Raw genomic sequence first — 16,139 nt, forward strand, 5'->3', positions numbered from 1 at the left:
GACAAACTAAGATAGGTTCAAAAGTAGAAAAATAAAAATAGTTTTAAAGCGGAGATGCTTCTCAAAGGAACAATCCAGTGGACTGATGTGTAAAGTTGAAGTCACAACGAAACAATCACAAATCAACCAAGATATCTTACCAACATCTTTATATAGCCCATTTATATAGAGTCCATTCCTGAATATGTCTCCAACAATAGTTTAGATATCTGCTGGTAATAAACATGCCAAACTCTATTAAGATGAGACTTGCTTGATAAGAAAATCACACTATTAAATATAGTGAGACTAATTATATATAGTGAGCCTAATTAAGCTGAATCAATACATTATTTAAGGCCTGGTTTCACAGACAGGGCTTAGCTAAAGCCCAGTCTAGGCCTTACTTAAATTAGGATATTTAAGCAGGTTTTTATAAAAATGCCAGAGAAAGCAACATTATTGCTGTGCATCTTGAGACAAAACAATGACACCAAGATATTTTAAGATGTAGGTGCAAGTTATTTTTAGTCAAGACAGCTCAAACATGCATTTAGTCTGGGACTAGCCTTAAACCAGGGGTAAATCTCAACTATGCCAGCTTTTAGATCAATGAAAAGTCATTTGTAAAACTTGAAGTGATCAGCATCCTCTGGGATGCAACAGTCCTCCGTCCTAGTCCAGCCTGCAGAAGAATCAACTCATCTGAGGATTTTGGGGTCCGTTCAACACTTCTGTTTAGCAGGAAAAACTGGATGTGTGTTTTTTTAATTTCAATTTTTTTAAGAGTTGGGATAAAGCCTTTTCGTGCCTTGAAAAGACCAGGGAATGCTCTGAGAGGAAAACATACATACACTCACAATATACTAGAACCATTTCAGTCAGGTTTTAGATCACTTCCTAGTACTGAAACCACTCTGCTCAAAGTAACTAATGATCTTCTCCTTACACTAGATTCAGGTGATAATTTTGGATGATATTGATGGATCTTAGTGCTGTCTTCGACACCATCAATCACAACATCCTCCTTCCTCGCCTTGATCAGCAGGTGGGCATAAGGAGACTGCATTACTTTGGTTCAGTTCCTATCTCAATGATAGGACTTCTGCTTCTGTTTCATATGGGGTCCCTCAGGGGTCCATCTTGGGTCCTATGCTTTTTAGCCTGTATATGCTCCCACTGGGTGACATCATAAGAAAGCATAACATCTCTTTTCATCTCTATGCGGATGACTCACAGTTGTACTTGCCTCTAAAATCTAGGGATTCAATACAGTTTATTCTGGTCTGTCTCGAAGACATCAAAACTTGGATGGTTAACAACTTTCTCCCGTTAAACAGTGACAAGACAGAAGTGATTATTCTTGGTTCTCCCAAGGCAAGATGCACTGTGGTCCAACATTTAGGAACTTCACCCCATTTATCAAACCTTATGCCAGAAATGTTGGTGTCATTCTTGACTCAGAACTCTGCCTCGACAAACAGATTAGTTTTGTTGTTAAAAATAGTTTCTACCAGCTCAAAATGATTTCCCACCTGAAGTTTTTTAACAAACTTGAGAAATTTATCCATGCCTTTTTTATATAACGGCTGGATTATTGTAATTCCCTCTACTTTGGCTTCCCACAATCATCACTTAGACATTTGCAGTTAGTACAAACGCAGTAGCGCATCTTTTAACTGGCACTATGAGGCGCGAGCACATCACCCCTATTTTGGCCTCCTTGCATTAGCTCCCAGTTCCTTTTAGGGTTCAGTTTAAAGTCTTATTGTTTGTTTTTAAGGCAATTAATTGGCTTGCCCAAACCTATATGATAACATTGTACGACCATACTCAGTTCAAAGGTCACTGAGATCTAGGGTTGCCACCTTCAATACAGAAAAATAAGGGACGCCTGGGGGGACACCCCTTGAGACTATGAAGACCAAAGGTCCGATGACGTGCCAGTGGTGGTAAATCACAACTTAAAATATGTTTTCATAAAAATCTGAATTGCTAATGAACTTTACTAATTGTATGAGGTGGCGTGAACAAAGATTTTGGATAAAATATTTGTCATTGTTTCCAGACAGTAACACCATCTAAACAGTAAAACCACATAATAAATAACCGGTCTACAAACATTTCTAAATTCATGTAAAACACACATTTTTCTTTATTATTATTATTGTTAAGTTAATCCATTTTATATATTTTATTGTTAATTCTACAGTAGCCTATTGATCAGTAGTTAGACAGTTTGAGTCTTTTCATTGTTTGACTGATGTAACTATACTTGTTATGGCAAAAACAGTGAGAAAAAAATGTCATCAAGTGATGGTTATTTGCTGATGTTAAAAATTGCATCATAAAACGATCTGATCAACTGGTTTAATCTGGAGTTTTATTTATGCTATTAATTTAGTATTAGTGTCTATAGCAAATGTGTTGCAATGCATAAGATCTTGCAGATTTTTATCATATGGACTTTTGTCTGTTCTTTTAAAATTACATTATTCATAAACCTCAGAAGGGTTAGACACGCAGACACATCAATAATTAGTGTATGAATCTCAACAATGGTAACATGCTTCATGCCGCAATGCATTCTGGGTGATTTGGATGAGTTTTGTATGATGTACCCAGAATACATTGCAGCATGAAGCATGTCACCATTCTTGAGATTCATACACTGAATCTTGGTGTTCGTTTGACAAAGAAAAGTACTTTTATTTTTCAAGTCCTTGAAATTATCTGCTTTAAATTCGGCTGGGTCTCAGACTCTTGACCCAATGAGTAACTTCAATAAATAATATGCAACTAACCCCATACATTAGATTGGGTGAAACCAGAGAACCAGAACACATATGGGATGATGTCTTAATCATCAGCAAGCAACCAGCATCATCTAATCACATGTTATCTTGCTGTTTTTACCAACACTTACCACCATTATGGTGACAACAAACCAAATTATTACTTTAAAACAAACATCAAAACCTCTGCTAAAAAAAGCATCTGTTAAATGCAGAAATTTAATAATGTTATTAATAAATATTTTTAGAATGTTTGTAGAGAACATTATCCTATCTTTTGAGAGAACGTTCTGGGAGCAAAAATAAAACTACCCGCTTAAAACATTGTTAGAACAATCCATGGTAATGATCTTAGAACATGTTTAGAACAAAACAATTCTAGCTGGGAAGCCCCACAATAATGAGCAAAAGAAAAATAATAGACTTAACAAAAAATGCATCAATAAATGTGATTTTAAATAAATTATTATTTGTGAATCATTATTATGAAGACCAGCAGCAGAAATAACACTGTAAATCTGACTCACCAGAGATGGTAACAGAGACACTGAATCTGTACATGGTCTCTTTTCTACTTCTGATGGTCACTTGATAAAGTCCAGAGTCTGTGTTTCTGGTGTTTGTGATGATCAGAGATCCAGTCTGATGATCCAGCTTCAGTCTGTCTCTGAATCTCACATCAAGAACATCACATGTGGAGAATCTTCCAGTGTCTTTATCAGTTTCAGCTATACGAGTCTCTGAGTGTCCACATGTCCAGAATACCTCATCATTTGTCTGTAGTTCAGTGTTAGTCTGTAGAGAGACTGAATCTCCCTCCATCACAGACACTGACTTCACTTCATCTGAATCAGAAACACACCTGAAGAACAAACAGAAACTGAGTTTGTCACAGATTAAGGTGAAGGTTTACTGAAGTAAACAGTGTCAAATGTAAATCTTGGACCAATAATATCCAAACAACAAAACGAAAATGTTGATTTTGAATAAAACCCATTTGCCGACACAGGAACTGAAGTTGATTTGAGCTGAATTCATACACAGAAAACTCTTCAGATGAGAATCACGTCACGACTGAAACTAAAGCTGCTGCTGTTTGAGCTTCACTGTTTTTATAGAAAGGATATTTAGAAAAACAAACACACATATTTGAGAGAAAAAAATACACATTTCAAACTGACCAAACATATGCCACAAACACAACCAGAAGCAAACGGTGTCAAACATCTTGAGCGGTTTGAGTCCACAGATATGAAGAGACAAACTGGATCAGTAATGAGAGATGAGACAGATGAGCTGATGTGAGGCTGCTCTGTAGTAAAGTGAAGTCAAACTCTCCTGTCAGCTAAATAACCCTCGATTTATTCAGCATTGATGCACAAGATCATCAGCTCTTCTGAGCTTCCTGGAGATCAATGCTGTCATGTTCAACAGAAATAAGCTGAGCCAAATATAGATGTTAAAAATGTGTTAAAGCAGTGTTTGATCCTGAGATCCTGAGAGTCTTTGACTCTGGTTTCTCCTGTAACTGTCTTCAGTCGGTTTGTTCTTCATGTCTGATCAAATAGTTTCTCCTCTCAGACTGATTTCACAGATTCTCCAACTGATTTATGGATCCAGAACAGATCACTTGTTGTAACTGTGTGCTCTCTCATATTTTCATATGGCATTTTGTGTGGAGTGGAAGTAAAAATGTTTAGTTCATATAAGCAGAAAAAAAAAGACTTTAAACTACTAAAAGATACACGGACCACATTCATCTAATAATATACATGCTGATGTCGAAGCTGTTTGTCAAGACAACAGATCAAACCACATTAGATATAAATATATCCCAACACAAAAGGTTCTTTGATCATGATAGATTTAGTGAATTACATGCATTTATCAGTGTTATACGACCTGATTCAGCGTGTGATGGACACACACACAAAGATGGACACACTCTAGACTTAATCATCAGTAGGGGTCTAAACATTTCATCCATTGTTATTAAAGACATAGCACTATCTGATCACTTCTGTATCTTCTTTGATATATTGATCTCTGCTAGCACTGAATCTAGATCTGTCTCTGTCAGAAGGAGATGCATTAACGAGAACACAAGTGAACTATTTATGGAGGCGATATCTTTAACACCAAGCATTTCTGCAGACTCTGTTGATATTCTCCTTGATTCCTTCAACTCAAAAGTTAAGAATGTTATTGATGATATTGCTCCAATAATAGTCAGTAAGAAAACAAACAGACAGAAATCAGTTTGGAGAAGATCAACAGCAGTTCAGACGATGAAAAGACAATGCAGAAAAGCCGAGCGGATGTGGAGGAAGACACAACTTGAAATTCACTATATATTGTTATTGACACTGGTGTATATTGTTATTGTGTGAACGTGTGTGTGCTCTCGTCTGTGTGTTGAAACTACACTGGGCTTCATAAATATCTTTCTCTTCAGACATTTCCCCTCTACAAACACCAGCACATCCTAAGGTATCTCATTGGCATCACACCACAAGGATCTCTCTCTTTCATGTGAGGAGGTCATGTCAGTGACAAACATGTGGCTGAGAATAATGGCCTTCTTAATAAACTATTACCTGGAGACTTGGTGTTGGCAGATGGTGGATGTGACAGAGACAGTGTTGGACTCGTGTGTGCAGAAGTGAAAATACCTGCATTCACCAGAGGACGCAGCTGGATGCAGAAGATGTGGAGGAAACACGGCAGATAGATCACCTCAGGGTTCATGTGAAGAGGGGGATATACACCTGTATGTATGTGCATTTATATACATATACAGAAATGTACCTTAAATAAACTACTTTTATTTTGGATGCTATTAATTGTTTTCACAACCTTACATTAAATGTTGTCTATGCATGAACAGCATTATCATTGTTATGCATATTGCATACCACCTGTTACAACAATAAATGGCAAAATTGATCAATTCTGTTTACAGTTTACAGTAAGGTATATAAAACCAGTAAAGGGGCAGTGTAACACATAAAAGATAATTAGATAAACAACTATCAAGACCACAGGTAACACAATAAGTAAAATATTAAATAGAAAAACAATTATTTAATTTATACATGTAGTGCACTTGTAGTGTTAATACAACAGGAGTAACTTGTAACAACAGTGTAACCTTCAAGTATCAAGAACATAGATAATGCAATAAGTGAAGAAAGAAACGGTAAATGGAAAGACAATTATTAAAACTAATTAATTCAAGACCTTTGAGCGAACAACCATTTTCTGCTCATTGACACAGAAAATCTGAAGGTCCTGCACTCATCCATATTCGTAAATTGCAGGTGGACCTCGAGAGATTTCAGGTTTTTTAATTGCTCAGATGTGTAACATTACACTGACGCTACAAACAAGGTAAGAAAATACATCGATGAAGATTACGAGCGTTAGCTCATTAAGATCATCAGACCACCCTTCACTGTAAAACCTGACAAGTGACTTAACTCAAACCGTTTGAGTCAACAGATATCATTAAAAACCTGACAAATTAGAAACTGCATCTCAGTATGAAACAGCAGTTGCTCTGCATCTGACCACAAAGCACTCCAGCGGGTGGAGAAAACTAAAACACCTCCACCCTGGTCAAAAAGACACAGCAGCACCTTTACTTCTTACGGAGCCTTAAACTGCTCAATGGATCACTGACACCCAGTTAACTTCCATCGAGAACATTTATCAGAAGCGCTGTCTGGGCAGGGCAAGAAACATGATCAAGGATGCCTCTCATCTTCACTATGAACTCTTCATCCTCCTTCCATCCGGCAGGAGTTACAGAAGACTACGCTCTCGCACTAGTAGACTCAGGAAGAGCTTCTTCCCCGAGACTGTGACACTTCTGAACTCCACAACACCAATCTAACCTGCTACTGCTCTTTTACTGCAATCCTCACAGTACTTCTGTACAGAGCACAGTAAACTACTTCTAGAAAAATATCATTGCATTACTTTTATTTTGCATAGAATACATTGTTTAACAATACGTTTGCACACTCAATCCAACTGTATTTATTACCACAGCTCTCACGTTACTGCTGTTCATAATGTGTGTATAATCCTGCACAATAGATATAATATATATAATATAATCCCACGGTTACTTTGACAATGCAGTCTCTTCATTACCATAATAAAATACATAAACACTGCGCAGTTTAAATATATAGTAAAATCTGTGCCATTAAGTGTTATCACTGTACGAATGTTGGTTTCAGTTTCATTTTGTTTTAAATTAATTTGTTTTGGCTTGTCGTCTGTATTGCTATAGCTTCTTATATTCTTAATAATTGTTCTTTTCTAAATACTGTTAATTGAAAGGATTGTTGTGGAGTGAGGGGAACTAAAATAGTCTAGCTATGTAAACTGTAATCCGGTACTGATTCCAAATTACATGACAATAATTATAGCTAGTAACATAATCCATTACATTACACATTTTAGATAATCTAATCAGACTACTTTAGATTACTTTTGACCTAACTTGATTTAAATAGGATAATATTCTACCATATTGACATAAAAATATAAAGAGTAATATATACATATATATATATATATAATTTCACAAAACTTGTCAGAACATTCTGTTTTTGCTTCACATTGGGTTATTATTAAATCAAATTATGTGTATGATTATTATTATATAACTAAATGATCTGAAATCATATAAATAAGTACCGCAAAAACAGAATGTTTAACGGTAACGGTAGTGAAATTAAAGAGAGAAGCTTTAGCTTATAAATTATATATATAAGCTTTAGCTCCATCACTAATCTAGACAGTCAAAGGGCTCATATAATTAATATACATTAATTATATATTAATATTAATGTATATTAATTATATAACAAATTAAATAACTCTAATAACAGATTTAGGTTAAATAAAGATGTCAGTCTTTATTTTTTTTATTTTTAAAATTTAATAATTAAAACGAACATGAACAAACAATGAACAGTACATTTATTACTGTATTTATTCATCTTTGTTCATGTTAGTTAATGAAAATACAGTTATTCATTGTTAATTCATGCTAATTCAGAGTGCATTAACTAATGTTAACAAGCACAACTTTTGTTTTAAATAATGCATTAGTAAATGTTGAAATGAACATCAACTAAGATGAATAAATGCTGTAGAAGGACTGTTCTTGCTTAGATCATGTTAACTAAAGTAGTTAACTAATATTAACTAATGGACCATTATTCAAAAGTGTTACCGATTAAGTTTATCATCACTTGATTATAAGGATTTCATTGCTTTTCATAAAACTGTGAACTGATTCTATGTATTCTTTTTTCTTCCCTTTTAGCCATTTGCAAACAGGACAAGGAAAGCTGAGGAAAGCTGTTCTCTGCATTTCCAAGAGACAAGACTATTCCTCCCTAGACTAGTGTTGTGTTTGTACTAAACCCAGAGCAGCCCTGAATGAATCGACACAATGACCAGCTCATATTCTAATACTATAGACTGCATTTAAGAAGCTTTGCACAGGCTGTTTAATGCTGATAATGTACTGCGTGTGTCTTTACACAAAAACTACATGATTTAAATAGCCTAGAAATGAAAAACACAGGAACTCATAGTGAGTCCAGCTGCAATATCATTATAAACTCATTGTGATGTTGTTATAATTATTATTAATTTTGATTAATATCAAGTTTTTGAGGGGAGCATCTCATATTCTGGTCTGTGATAAAAATAACTATACTTTGAGATTTTGTGTGACATTTATATGTGTTAACATACATGGAAAAATAAATCACTGTTTCAAAATGTGTGTGTTTTCTGCATGAGTGTGTGTAATGTGCATTATAGAACATATATATATATATATATATATATATATATATATATATATATATATATATATATATATATATATATATGTGTGTGTGTGTGTGTGTGTGTGTGTGTGTGTGTGTACATGTATATATTATACATGTATATATTATACTTAAGGAGCTCATTAATTAAACACAATTTGGAACTCATGTCCACAATTTTTTTGTATTGTGTCTGAATTTGATTAATAATTATTACACAAATAGTATTTTAAAATTACATTTAATGTTTTATTTATTTTACTCTTTAATTTATTCTTCATTTTTGTCTATTCTGTATTATTCCACCCTTGATATTACATATTCTTCTTTTGTTAACCTATTGTTGTTCAGTTATTTATTATGGTATTATTCATATTATACAAATAATTTTATACTATTATAAATCTATTATATCGAATATGTTATTGTAGCGTTGTACTCGCTTTTCATATTATTCACTTTACTTTAAGTTGAACTACATGTACTTTTTAATATAACATATCACTTTTCTACTGTGCACTGTATCAGTTCATATTTTCATTTTCACTGGAACCATAGCCTCATCAGTTACATGTGTTATTATTTGTTGTGGAGTTCATCTGTAGGCTATAGTGTCACTTTTTGATTTGTATTTACTTGTTTTATTAAATTTTCTCAACAATAGTAAATTATTAGTGATTAAAGATGTATTACTTAGATTTTATCACAGTATTTCAAAGGGAATGAGCTGTGTTCTGATCTGAGGCACGAAAGAGAGAAAAAAAGAAATAAAAATGTTGGGATTGAAAACAGAGAAAGCAATAAAACAACTACATTTAATTTAATGTATATTCAAATTAAATTACATGCATATGTCACAGTTATACTAAATTAACATTAGAATTGTAAACCGAAAATAATCAACGAAATCAATAAGTGAGACAAATGTGAGCTTTCACAATTCCTTACGAAAATTAATAATTTTCCAAACCTAACTAAATAACTGGAGGCAAAGTTTTTAACTGCACGTAGATCACAAACCTGAAATCGATTGATAAATGTGAACGTTATCGTGTTTTTATTCAGAAAAAAACCGCAGCTCCCCGTTTACTTCCATGTATTTTTAAGGCAGTCTTGCCCTCACTAACATGGCGGCGGCGTTGACGTATCGCAGCAACGACTCAGAGCGGCCAATGAGGCGTCTAGTTATTTATATGTCTATGCTACGAACTCCCGAACTGACTCAAATGATTCGCGATCCCGCTACGAACTACCGAACTGACTCAAATGATTCGCGATCCCGCTACGAACACCCGAACTGATTCAAATGATTCGCGATCTCCAAACTGACTCAAATGATTCGCGATCCCGCTTTGAACTCCCGAACTGACTCAAATGATCCGCGAACTCGCTCCGAACTCCCGAACTGACTCATGATTCGCAATCATTTCAGAGCTGTAACAACAATACTGTGAAACCATGTTATGTTTGCTTAAGGTTATCATACCATCAAAATCTCATACCGGCCCATGACTTATAAATATATATATTCCATTTGTTGTTATTAACATGGAATGCATTAAAAATTACATCAAGGTTTCCCAAACTAGGGTTTGTGACTTTAATAAAAAGCTAATTAATTAAATCATAAAAAATGATACATTAAAATAAGTAATTTTAAAGCCAATCAACATAAAATCTTACTAAAAAAAGTTTAACATTTCAACATTGCATGAACATGCAAATGTGATAATTATTAAAATATATTTTTTTAAATCTCAGGGGTACTTCAAGTAAATATATTTGGTGAAAGAGGATCAGATGACAAAAGTTTGTGAATTTGTGTGTTTTAATGTGTTTGAAAGACAAACGCCTTCCAAATACACAGTAACACATGGTTAAATAAACTACAGAGTGATGATTCAAATAAAAATCAATGTGTTCATCAGTAGTTGATGCAATGTTGAAACACTTCTTAAACCTGAAATGATTTTTATAAATCAATCTTCAAATGCTGTCACTGACAATGCAATGCTGCAATCTGGAAATAGTGGAATAACTATTAGGAATTTCACTGTTATCATATTTTTCTTTGTTTCACCAGTTTTCATATTATAGACAGACTGAGTGCATAAGTCTTTGGTGTTATTTTATATAATAAAAAGCCTAATAAATCAGCACATTACATGAGATTAAATAAACCATGTGTATGAGTCCACATTCTGTTGCTTTGTGTTTACTGGTGAAAGAGCAATACCTGAAACACAAAAGTGCATTTCTCAAATAACAACAAACTTTACGATTATAATTTTGAGCAAAAATAATTCTGATGGGTTTAGCCATTATACAACCTGATTAAAATGCGTATACATTTCGTTTTCTTAAACTTGACTAAACAAAAACAGGACAGGGTTGACTAAATGAGATGACTAAAATGTACATTTGAGTAAAAATAAGACTGAATTAAAAAATAGCTGCCAAACTTATTACTGCTGTGCGGTTAATTAATAATAATCTTACTGCTAAAATGTCAAGTTTTCATTGACAAAAACTAGACTAAAATGTTGAGACTTTCAGTCGACTAAAACTAAACAGGATAAGGTTGACTAAATATGATAAAAACTAACAAGGACATTTAACTGGTTCCTTCATTATATTTCTCTACACTTCTTCTAATCTCACACACTATTTAGGCTGATAGTATGAACATTGAGACACAGGGCATGTCTTTATAAATGGAGAACTGAATCATTGACTCAAATGATTCAAAATTCACAAACACAAATCCTTCAGTAACGAAACACTGCTGTGTGTTGCTCAGAGAAGCGTTTTCATTAACTAAATGGAGCATAAACAGTCAATTTTGACAATATATCAAATATTGAACTAACATGTATATGAACTACTCATTTCAACGCTTTAAAATGTTACATTTGGTTGTGTCATGTTGCCTAACTGGGCTGTATGGGTTATGTTTCTTCTGTGTGCAGTTGTGTTCATTTGTTTTGATTTCTCCAGGAGATTCTCTCTCAGACAGACTGTGTGAACTTCAACTGTGATCTTGTTGTTACAGATCCGTTATAAATCACCGTTTACACAGAATGTAATAAAATCAGAAACATCATAGTAGGAGTGAACATGTGACCCACCACTGATGAAATCCATATTATATATATACACACACAAACAATTTTGAGCCTCATTACTGAAGGATGAAGAATAAACACAACCTGTTAGTTCTTCAGTGTGTTTGGTCTGCAGGGTTCTAGATCTCTCATGTTCTCTCTGTCCTTCAATAAACTCTGTCTCTGCAGATGTATCTTCTTCATGATGCTTTGATGCTCGTACTTGTAAGCTAATAAAAAAAAGTATTTTTTTATTATTATTAATCTTCTCTTTCATTAATATACAGACAGACAAATATATAAGTTGAGACTTTCAGTCGACTAAACAGTCGAGCAACATAGAAGGACAGCAGCTTGTGAGTGTTTTGTCTTGTTTTCTCATCAGACTAGTGTGTGATCATCATTGCTAGGAAAGTTTTTTGGTTTAAATTGTGTGTGTCTTACCGTGGTTAATACGTGCTGAAAGTGGGGCTTGGTTTTGCATTTGCCTATCACGGGACTGCCTGGTTTCGATCTGCTAAATAGTGAGGCGTGTCCAGCTGACTTCAATCACAGGTAATCAGGCTAATACAAAGCACTAGGTTTCACCGCGGCAGCGGTCGCGGCAGCCCTCGTGTGAACCCTCTTCGTGTGAAGACCGATGAGTGTAAAGACAATCGACTCTACCTGCGCGACTGCACCGAGCAAGGACACCGACAGGGCACCTGAGTATTGCTTTTCTCTTTTTTTCCACTCTTTGTATAGTTTGTTCTCAAATATATCTTACACTTGTAGTCACTATGTGCTTTCAGATCTCTACTATCACTACAAACACTCGGAGAGCACGCTATGTACGTCGCAGGAAGGCCTGTCTGACAAACCTACGCCATGTCCCTCTGACCTCTACTACTATGCTCTCTATTCCAGTTGGTCTCTGGAACTGCCAGTCTGCAGTTAACAAAGCAGACTTCATGTCCTCTATTGCTACCCATTCCATTCTCAACCTCATGGCACTGACAGAGACTTGGATCAAACCTGAAGATACTGCCACCCCTGCAGCCCTCTCTACTAATTTCACTTGTTCCCACACTCCTCGTACCACTGGGAGGGGTGGAGGTACGGGTCTCCTTATATCAAAAGAATGGAAATTTGAACTTCAGCCATCACCTACAGGTACTGGTTCATTTGAATCACATGCCATTACTGTAACCCACCCTGTTAAAATCCACTTTGTGGTCATTTATCGTCCTCCAGGTCAACTGGGAAACTTCTTGGAGGAGTTGGATGTGCTGCTATCAAACTTTCCTAAAGATGGTACTCCTCTGGTACTGCTTGGTGACTTCAACATCCACTTAGATAAACCCCAGGCTGCTGACTTCAAAACTCTGCTCACCTCATTTGATCTCAAGCTAATGTCCACTACAGCGACTCTCAAATCGGGCAACCAACTTGACCTCATCTACACGCGTGGTTGCTCTGTGGACACCTCTTCAGTTGCTCCACTGCACACCTCTGATCACTTCCTCATTACTGCTAACCTAGCACTTACTCCTGAAGTGGCACACACTCCAACGCAGGTCACCTTTCGAACGGAACCTACACTCACTCTCTCCATCTCGCCTATCTGCTGTGGTTTCATCCTCTCTTCCACCATTCTCTCAGTTTTCTGCTCTGGACACGAACAGTGCTACGGACACTCTTTGCTCCACTTTAACATCTTGCTTGGACAACTTTTGCCCACTGTTGTCTAGACCAGCACGCACTGCCCCATCTGCCCCCTGGCTGTCCGAGGTTCTCCGTGAACATCGCTCTAAACTCAGGGCTGCAGAGAGGAAATGGCAGAAATCAAAAAACTCTACGGACCTCAGTGTGTATCAATCTCTCCTCTCTTCCTTCTCTGCAAATGTCTTTACAGCTAAAACATCCTACTACCACAACAAAATTAACAGCTGCTGTGACGCTCGGACACTATTCAAGACTTTCTCTTCTCTTCTTAATCCGCCGCCTCCACCTCCTCCATCGACTCTTACAGCGGATGACTTTGCAGCTTTCTTCACAAATAAGACAAGATCCATCAGTGAACAATTCTCCACACCACAGACTGAGGAAAACTTCACAATGACTGATGCACACTCTTTATCCTCCTCCTCCCCACTCTCAGAGATGGACGTCTCCAAAATTCTCCTTTCCAATCATCCTACTACTTGTCCACTTGATTCTGTCAGAGCAAGCAACCCAACTTCTTGTCCAAGCTCTTGTTCTCTCCAGACTGGACTATTGTAATGCTCTCCTGGTGGGCCTTCCTGCATGTACTGTCAAGCCTTTGCAAATGATCCAGAATGCAGCAGCGAGGGTTGTCTTCAATGAGCCAAAAAAAGCTCATGTTACTCCTCTCCTCATCAGGTTACACTGGCTACCAGTACACTGGCTACCAGTAGCAACTTACCTAAACTCACTGGTTAAATCTTATGTGCCCTCCAGAAGTTTGCGCTCTGCAAGTGAACAACGCCTTGTGGTGCCATCCCAAAGAAATCTCTCACGGACCTTTTCCTGGACTGTGCCCAGCTGGTGGAATGACCTCACAATCTCAATTCGTACAGCTGAGTCTTTACTCATTTTCAAGAAACATCTAAAGACTCATCTATTTCGCCTGCACTTAACCTACTAACACCAGTACTTTTCCTTTTCTTGTCTTTTTCATTTTATAAAAAAAAAAAAAAAAGTATATACACCTGGCTATGCGTTCTATACTAGACTAACTGAGACTTGTCATGGCACTTGTATACTGTTGTTGTTCTCTTGTTGACCTGACTGCTTCTATTGTTCTCATTTGTAAGTCGCTTTGGATAAAAGCGTCTGCTAAATGATTAAATGTAAATGTAAATAAGAAAAAAAAATAAAAGATGCCAAATATAAGCAATGTAAGAATTTAAAAAGTGGAAGAATAAACACACTGCTATACTGCTAATTTCGGTGTACATTCCCCCGTTCAACATCATCAGCAACAGGAACGACGCACTAAATGAACTGTACCAGCACATCAGTGAGCAGCAGACAGCACACCCTGAGGCCGGGTTCACACCGCAAGCTGCAGCAGAGCAGAAGCAGCGCATATTTTTTTCGGTGCCTATGTTAACAGATGAGAGCGTTCACACCGCACGCAGAAGCTGCGCGGCAGAGCGTTGCAGAAGCAGAGCAGAAGCAGCAGTGCCGCGATCGTTTCGGCGCTGGGTCTATTTTTGCAGCGCTGCTGACGCTCAGTTAAAGTGAAAGTACACCTTTGATGGACAAAATAAATATGATTTCACACAAAAAGTGCTCTAACTGCACAAAAAAAGCACATCTAGGGTGTTTTAACAAGAACTAGAGTATGTTACGAAAAGGAAATTAATATAAAAAAATATGTATAGAAGATAAAGTGACCATGGCCAAAATGATCATGATCATGGCCAAAATACACATGTACTTAAACGAAAATTTGCCCAAAATTAGCATTAATGATATCTACTGTGTTCTTAGCAAATTACATAAAAAATTTATGATATTTAAAACCACATATTTTTCTATTTTTATTATAATTTTATTTTTTTTATTTTTTACAAAATCTGTTAAAGTACTTACAGTTCTATCCAAAAATATACTTTTTTGCCGAAATACAAAAACAACTTTAAATAATTTATATTGCTAGCTTAGCCTTGGAGATTTATTTATTATTAGTAGTTGTCCTATTCTTTTAACTAGGCCTATGTATTGGCAGAAGAACGGATGTCGTTCTAACAATCATAAACAACAGCACGTGGTGTCACAGGCGGTGGTCTTCAGAGTGCACCTGGAAAGACAATAATGGACGATACTCGTCTCATTGTGGAAGTTGAGAAATATCAAGTTCTTTATGATCCACACAATGTACTTTATAAAGACTTGCAGGAGAAGGAAAATGCATGGGATGAAAATGCAAACAAACCCAGTGACAAGATGGTAATATGCACCATGTTCTCTCCTACGTCGGTTAATGGGATGAACCCAAAATCTGGGTCTTTTTAGTCTCCTTAATAACAAATATAGCGCGATGGCCTTTCTTCTATCAACAACACGTACTGCACGGAAAACAAAGACAGCAAAACAAAGATCCAACAAAAGTAACAATTAAATTATTAATTAAAAAAGCTTCTTGCCTAGTCTTTTTATTTAAATGTATTTTAAATGGGAAATAAAGCAATGCGTACCCATTATAGAGCACTCTGACCAAAATCTGCTGTTCAGTTGCGCGCTGCCTCTGCTGCCGGTGTGAAAGCAAAATAGGCGCGCGCTGCTTCTGCTCTGCCTACCTGCTGCTAACGCGCTGCTTCTGCTCTGCTGAAACTTGCGGTGTGAACCCGGCCTGATGCTTTTCTCATCATAGCTGGGGATTTCAACCCTTAAGA

The sequence above is a fragment of the Carassius gibelio genome, chromosome B22, assembly GCF_023724105.1.
Source record: "Carassius gibelio isolate Cgi1373 ecotype wild population from Czech Republic chromosome B22, carGib1.2-hapl.c, whole genome shotgun sequence".
NCBI classification, from domain to species: Eukaryota; Metazoa; Chordata; class Actinopteri; order Cypriniformes; family Cyprinidae; genus Carassius; species Carassius gibelio.